Consider the following 7,184-nt stretch of genomic DNA (forward strand, 5'->3'; position numbering starts at 1 on the left):
GATTGCCCAACCTTCCTTCCGAGGAGTGACTGGTGGGTTTGAACCGCCAGCCTTCTGATTAGCAGTCAAGTGCCTTAGGCACTACACTACCAGAGCATTTTTTATATAGGTGAAAGTATTCCAATGTATGGATATACCATAATTTGTTCATTTTCTTATAGATAGATATCTGGGTTGTTCCAATGACTAAAACTGCTATGTATGTTATTTTACAAGGTTTTTTTGTTAGCATATATTTTCTTTTATCTTGGGCAAATACCCAAGGAGTAAATTTCACAAGGAGTGAAATTTCCTGGATGATGTGTATTGTAAATATATCTATAAGCTGGACTATGGGTAGGCTAGTATTTAGCATATGTATCTTTTCACTGTATAAGGTATGCAGGAAAGATAGAAGGGAAATAATTTTTATTGAACAAACTAATACAATCATTAATATATTTAATATTCCCATGTTATGGATTGAATTGTGTCCTCAAAATATATGTGCTGTAGTTCTAATTTCTATGCCTATGGTTATAAACCCATTTGTGAATGGGTTGTATTCCTTATGTTAATAAACCAGGATTAATATAGTGTGTGTCTCGAGCTAATCTCTTTGGAGAAATAAAAGAGATTAAACAAGCAAGGGAACTAACAGAAATGCGAGAAGAGAGATGTCGAGCCACATGAAGATTACTTAGGAGAAGCTGAAAGAGACATGGACTTTTCTCCAGAGCTGGTAGAGAGAGAAAGCCTTCTCCTAGAATCACACTCTGAATTCAGACCTCTAGCCTCCTAAACTGTGAGAAAATAAATTTGCTTTTTAATGCCCCCCACTTGTGGTATTTATGTTATAGAAGGGAGCTCTGGTGGTGTAGTGCCTAAGACATTTGACTGCTAAGAAGGCTGGCAGTTCAAACCCACCACCACTCCTAGGAAGGTAGATTGGGCAATCTACTTCTGTAGTGATAGCGCCTCGGAAACCCAAGGAGGGGTCAGTATGAATCGGATCCAACTCAATGGCAGTGACTAGATATCTAAGACATACTAATAACCCTAGAATTAGATATCAATACTTCCATTTTTCAGTAGAGAAACTGAGGCTAAGGAAAGTTACTTGCCCAAACTTACATACTTAAAAATCTGTACTAAGACCCCAAGTCTATTTGACTCCAATGTCCATGCTCTTGTTCTATCTCAACATATCATTTCTTATACTGGCAGCAGGATCAGCCTAGTTGTGGCACTGTGTTATATTGAGCAAGGTTTTGAAGCTAAGAGAGGTGTTAGAGTACAGCTGGTCAGGGTTTTCCAATTGGCAACTGTCAGGATAAATTCTGCTGCAGATATTTTTGTATGGAAAATACAGAGTTTTAAAAATGGGAGGATGAGAATGCCTTTAAGCAGCACCTACTCAGGTTGGGCAATCTACTTCTATAGTGATACTGCCTCGGAAACCCAAGGAGGGGTCACTATGAGTCAGGGCTGACTCAACGGCACATAACAACAACAACAACAGTCTTCAGTTTAGCCAGACCATTCTAATGTCACACATTTATTATAATGATCCAGATCACTGAAGACATTTGACTTTGCAACTCGAAAATTCTACTTTAAGCTCTTATTTGAAAGATAATGAAACAAAGACCAAAAAGGAGATATGAAACAATCAAGCAAACATATTTGCCCTGAGCCCTTGTCTAATGCCTTTGTTCTCACCTTCACTGCATGTTGGCTTCTTACACTGCCTTATGGGTAGCCTTCCTTGAATCTTCTGTCACAGGTGGTTGCTTTTGCTTCTGGGCTCCCTAAACATTTAGTCCATTATAGCACTCATCACACTATTTTGTCACTGCATATTTGTTGCTTTATATTGGTATTAGATGGAGAACCTCTAAGGTTAGGGTTTTAATTTGATGTTCTTTGTATCCATAGTATATAGCACAGTACTCAATATATGGTCTGAAAGGCAAATGGATATTTGAGATACTACTTTACATATTATTCCCTCAATTCTACATCAAGATGATAAGGTTTTGTTTTTTTGGTTGCAGTTTTTTTTTTTTTTTTATTTCTTACCTCAGCATTATCACCGTGTAGAAAGCAGAAGTAGTCTTTGGGTATCTCATAAAAGCTCTATTAAACATATTATGCTAAATGTTCCAGAGCGGGAGGAGTAAGGAAAAAGAGGCAATTACCCGAGCCTGTAGGGGCACAAATGGAGTTCTGGTGGTGCAGTGCCTAAGGTGTTTGACTGCTAACCAGAAGGTTGACGTTTCAAACTCACCAGCCATTCCATGGAAGGAAGATGAGGCAATCTGCTTCTATAAAGATGTACAGCCTCAGAAATCCAGTTAGGGTCACTATGAGTCGGAATCAACCTGATGGCAGCAGGTTTGGTTTTTTTGGTTTAGAAGGGACAAAGCATAGACTGTCCCCAGATTATCAAGGACCTATATCCTGTTTTGTGGCAGCATTCAGGAAGGTCAGAGGAGATGGATATATAGAGTACTCCAGGAAGTATTGGGGCACCTGTGCATGTCATAATCCCCCCCCATGGCTGTTACATAAAGCCTCAACTTTGCGGAGGAGCTTCAACATTGAGTTTAAATTTCTCCAACTCCTTGGATGTTGTCAGAATTGAATTATTCTAAAGAAAATCTAGAAAGGTGATATTTCCCCTCACTGAGTATGCTGTTGTTGTTACTGACATGGAGTTGGCCTCAGATTCATGGCAACCCCATGCACCACAGAATAAAATGCTGTTGGTGCTGTGCCATCCTATGATCAGTTCCCCATTACATCATTGTGTTCCATAGGGTTTTCATTGGCTGATTTTTTGAAGTAGGTCCCTAGGCCTTTCTTCCTAGTCTATCTTAAAACTAGAAGTTCTGCTGAAACCTTTCCAGCATCATAACAACATAATAGCCTCCACTGACAGAGAGATGGTGCCTAGGCATGAGGTGCATCGGCTAGGAATTGACTCCAGGTCATTTGCATGGAAGGCAAAATTTTATCATTGAACGATCACTGCCCTCCCTGGGTATATAGACTTGTTAAGTAAACCAAGTATCTGTAAAATCTCTATGGCAACAAGGTACCTTATCACTGATCACTATTTCTCATGCCAAGTTGTCACCTACCTAGGTGATATCACCACAATCCCTAGCTATACCATGTGTTTACAGAAGTGTTCTTCTTCGCCCCTCTGGATGTTTTCTCTTCCATTGATGAAGTTCCCAGAGGGTTGCCAATATGTTTGTTTTTATAATTACAGAGCTAAATACAATGGCTGAACCAATATAGACTCAATATATTTGTTAATCTGAATTGACCTGAACCTCCTATCTTCATATTATAGCTGCTTTGTTGATGCCTGATGTTACTTTGTCTCACAACAACCAAGCTATCACAAGTAGCTATGTGGATGCCAGTGAAATAGGCTACATTTTTAATTCTTCTTATGGCCCCTATGGAGGATGAGGGGAAGGAGGGAGGAAATATGCATCAAAACTACATACGCAGTTAATCCTTGACCCAATTAATAATTATCCTTAATCCCAATTATAGGAGTTTACTTGCAAATATCCCTCCACAAAATAAAAACAAACCAAAAGACCCCATACATACAAGGTTATTCATTGAGCATTATTTGTAATGGCAAAATACTGGTAAAAACCTAGTGCTTATATCTGGGAGACTATCTAAATAAACAACAACAACAAAAACAACAATCTAAATAAACTATGGTATGTCCACATAACGGAATACTCTGCAACTGTAAAACTAAACAAAAGAACAATGAAAAGAGCTATATGAACTAATGTGTGAAATGACTTCTGGGATATATTGATAAGTGAAGAAAGTAAGGTGAAAATAAATATATATAACATGCTAAATTTTGTATAAGGAAGAAGGAGAAATAAGACTATATATACTTAAGTATGGATTTGTTACTTTTGCAAAACAATGATAAAATTAAAAATGAACAGAAGAATAAACAGAAAACAATGAAAAAACAAATCAGGTTTGAGGGCAGGATTGAAGTGCAGATGATCAGAGTAGGGAGGGATTTGATTGTGGGCTACTTGATAGTACGTGGGAGCTCTGGTGGCATAGTGCCTAAGGCATTTGTCTGCTAACCAGAAGCCTGGCTGTTCAAATCCACCAGCCACTCCTTGGAAGGAAAGTTGGGCAATCTACTTCCTTAGCAGTACCGCCTCGGAAACCCAAGAAGCGGTCACTATAAGTCGGGTACGACTAGACGGCAGTGTGTATGTTGATAGTATGTGGATCCTGATGACTATTTGGATTGGGGTCAAATTCTCAAACCCACGGACTTCAGCCTGTTATAGTGTCCAATCTAACAACTATTTCAGAAACAATCTGGATTTCAGGAACATAGCTTAGATTTGCCCTATGCTCCCAATTATCCCATCCACAAGCTATATAAAGTCCCAAAGTTGATCCAGGGCAATTTATATTTGAAAGCACTATTTCTTTTTTTTATTAGAAATCTTTTATATTTATGTTTAAGGCTTAAGTACTTTCTACTTACAAATAATTTAAATTATTATTCAAATTGTTCTAGAAGATTGAAAAGCCCTAGAGGACTGACTTCAACACTGTGGGGGGTTTTCCCAATTAGGAAAAAAGAATGTGGTGTGCAGAGTGAGCAAAGGTGAGGGGCAAGTTCATTGAGAAGGCAGCAGAGTTAAGAGTACAGCAGGTGAGTCCAGATTCTAAATGCTACTGCTTCAGTTTGAATCCAGGAACCACTGCTGACTTGTTGTTGTTAGGTGCCATCAAGTCCACTGTGACTCATACCGACACTTTGTACAGCAGAACAAAACACTACCTGGTCCGATGCCAGCCTCACAATCCTTGCTACACCTGAGCCCATCATTGCAGCCACAGTGTCAATCTATTTTATTGAGGGCCTTCCCCTTTTTCATTGACCCTCCACTTTACCAAGCATGATTGCCTTCTCTAGGGAATGGTCCCTTCTGACAACATGACTAAAGTCGGTGAGATGAAGTCTAGCCATTCTTGCTTCCTAGGAGCATTCTGGCTGTAATTGTTCCAGAACAGATTTGTTCATTCTTTTGGCAGTCCAGGGTATTTTCAGTATTCTTTGCCAGCCAACATCACAACTCAAAAGCATCAACTCTTCTTCAGTCTTCCTTATCCATTATCCAGCTCTCACATGCATATGAGGCAGTTGAAAATACCATGGCTTGGGTTAGGTGCACCTTAGTCTTCCAGGAGACATTTTTGCTCTTCAGCTCTTGAAAGAGGTCTTTTGCAGCAGATTTTTCCAGTGCAATACGTCATCTGATGTCTTGACTGCTGCTTCCATTGGTGTTGATGGTGGAACCAAGATGAAATCTTTAACAACTTCAATCTTTTCTCCATTTATTGAAGCTGCTGATTAGGTGTGTGAATTAAGTAACTACTCTATGTAATTAGTAATTCTTAATTAGTAAAATGGAGATAGTAGTGGCACATACCTTACAAAATATTAATGATAATTAAATGAGTTAACACATGCAAAACATTTGAAACAGTGTCTAGTATATAGAAAACACTATATAAATATTTAAAATTAGTAATTAAAAAATATATTATATTTGGAACACATTGTAGGAAACACATAGTATGTATTCATATTTTGGAAAAATATTTGTACAGTCCTTCTGCTATCTTTATTATAAGTATTCCTTGATTATGCTGTTAAAATATATAATGTAAAAGTGATTACCTGGCCTGAGATAGGTAATCTTGCTTGCTTACCCCTAAATTAAACACACACACACCCTTCTTTCTGAGAGAAACTCAATTTTGTTTAGATATTCACTCTCCACATAGCTCCTCATTTTTAGCCTTCATTTTCTTGCCACATTGGCCTCTCCAACATGCCAATTTGTTTCATCAAAGGTAGTAAGAGAAAGAGTAGCATCTTCCCAGCTTTAGCTTAATCAAAGAAACAACATCCTATCATCTTTACTGCATGCTATTGGTTAGAAGCAAATCACTCATCAGCCCACATCCAAGGGGATGGAACACACAAGAGTAGGAATATAAGAAGTATAATCAGTGGCCATTTTAGTATCTTGGTGCCACACCAAATACAGTAATCTCTTTGCCTTTACAAATGTTTGGTTTAGGGATGGGTATAAATTGCAGCTTTGGAAAATGTGACATGAAGAGAATTTTTCTGGCAATGTTCTGGTAGAGAACTTCCTGCGTTTAAAAGATTCACATAGGAAAAGGTTGCTTTCCTTTTCTCCTGAATACTGTTAAGTTTGTAAGTCAAATCCATATCTATGGCTTGGCACAATTCCAGGCTGCCCCATTTTAGGAATCAAATAGTAAAATGTCCTCATTGTTGATGCTTACAGGAGTTTTGATACTGGCAGGTGGTGGGGGTAGGGGTGGCCTGGGGGAAGATACCCTGATATATAAATACAGATATTTTACACCATTTGTTAATGTAAGGAAAGTTATAACTTCATCTAAACCAGCTACCATTTTGTTAAAGTGCATAAAGGGTACAGAAATTTTATGAGCATAATGCAAACTCTTGTCAAGTTCCCTAGTATACTTCTTTGCTAGTATCTCCAGAGGCTATTAGAGGAAAGGCAAAAGACATGGGACAAAGAAAAGTTGATCACCTTATGGCACTGTGAATTCTGTAAAGTGGATCCATAACTAATTAGTAAAATATAAAATGATAATATGGCTATTAATAACTGTAATCTGATGTACAGAACAAATATAATTTATTAAAACTTTACTGAACTTTTAGTTTTCAAAATTGCCCTATAAATGAACAATTTTAACATTGTTATTATTTCCATGTATTTTTCTCTGAATATTTGAATATCTTGGAAATATAACCTTGCCATTTATTTTTTGTGAAGTGTTTTAACCACTACACCTGACCACGTCAGTCCACAAAAGTTCACATATAGCATTGCATGGCAAAAATAGAAATATTTGAGGTTTAGACAAGTCACTTAAACTTTTTTTTTTTTTAATTTTATTTTGATTTGGGTGCAGATTTACAGAGTAAATTCACGTTTCATACAGCAGTTCACATATACTGTCTCATGTCATTGACCAAAATTTACAATGCAACAGCTCCCCTCCCACTTCCTCCCCATAGTTACCTCTTCCTAGTGTCCATCCCTCCATACTCT

This window comes from Orycteropus afer, unplaced genomic scaffold, assembly GCF_000298275.1.
Source record: "Orycteropus afer afer isolate SDZICR_OR568_19922 unplaced genomic scaffold, OryAfe1.0 scaffold00125, whole genome shotgun sequence".
Classification (NCBI taxonomy): Eukaryota; Metazoa; Chordata; class Mammalia; order Tubulidentata; family Orycteropodidae; genus Orycteropus; species Orycteropus afer.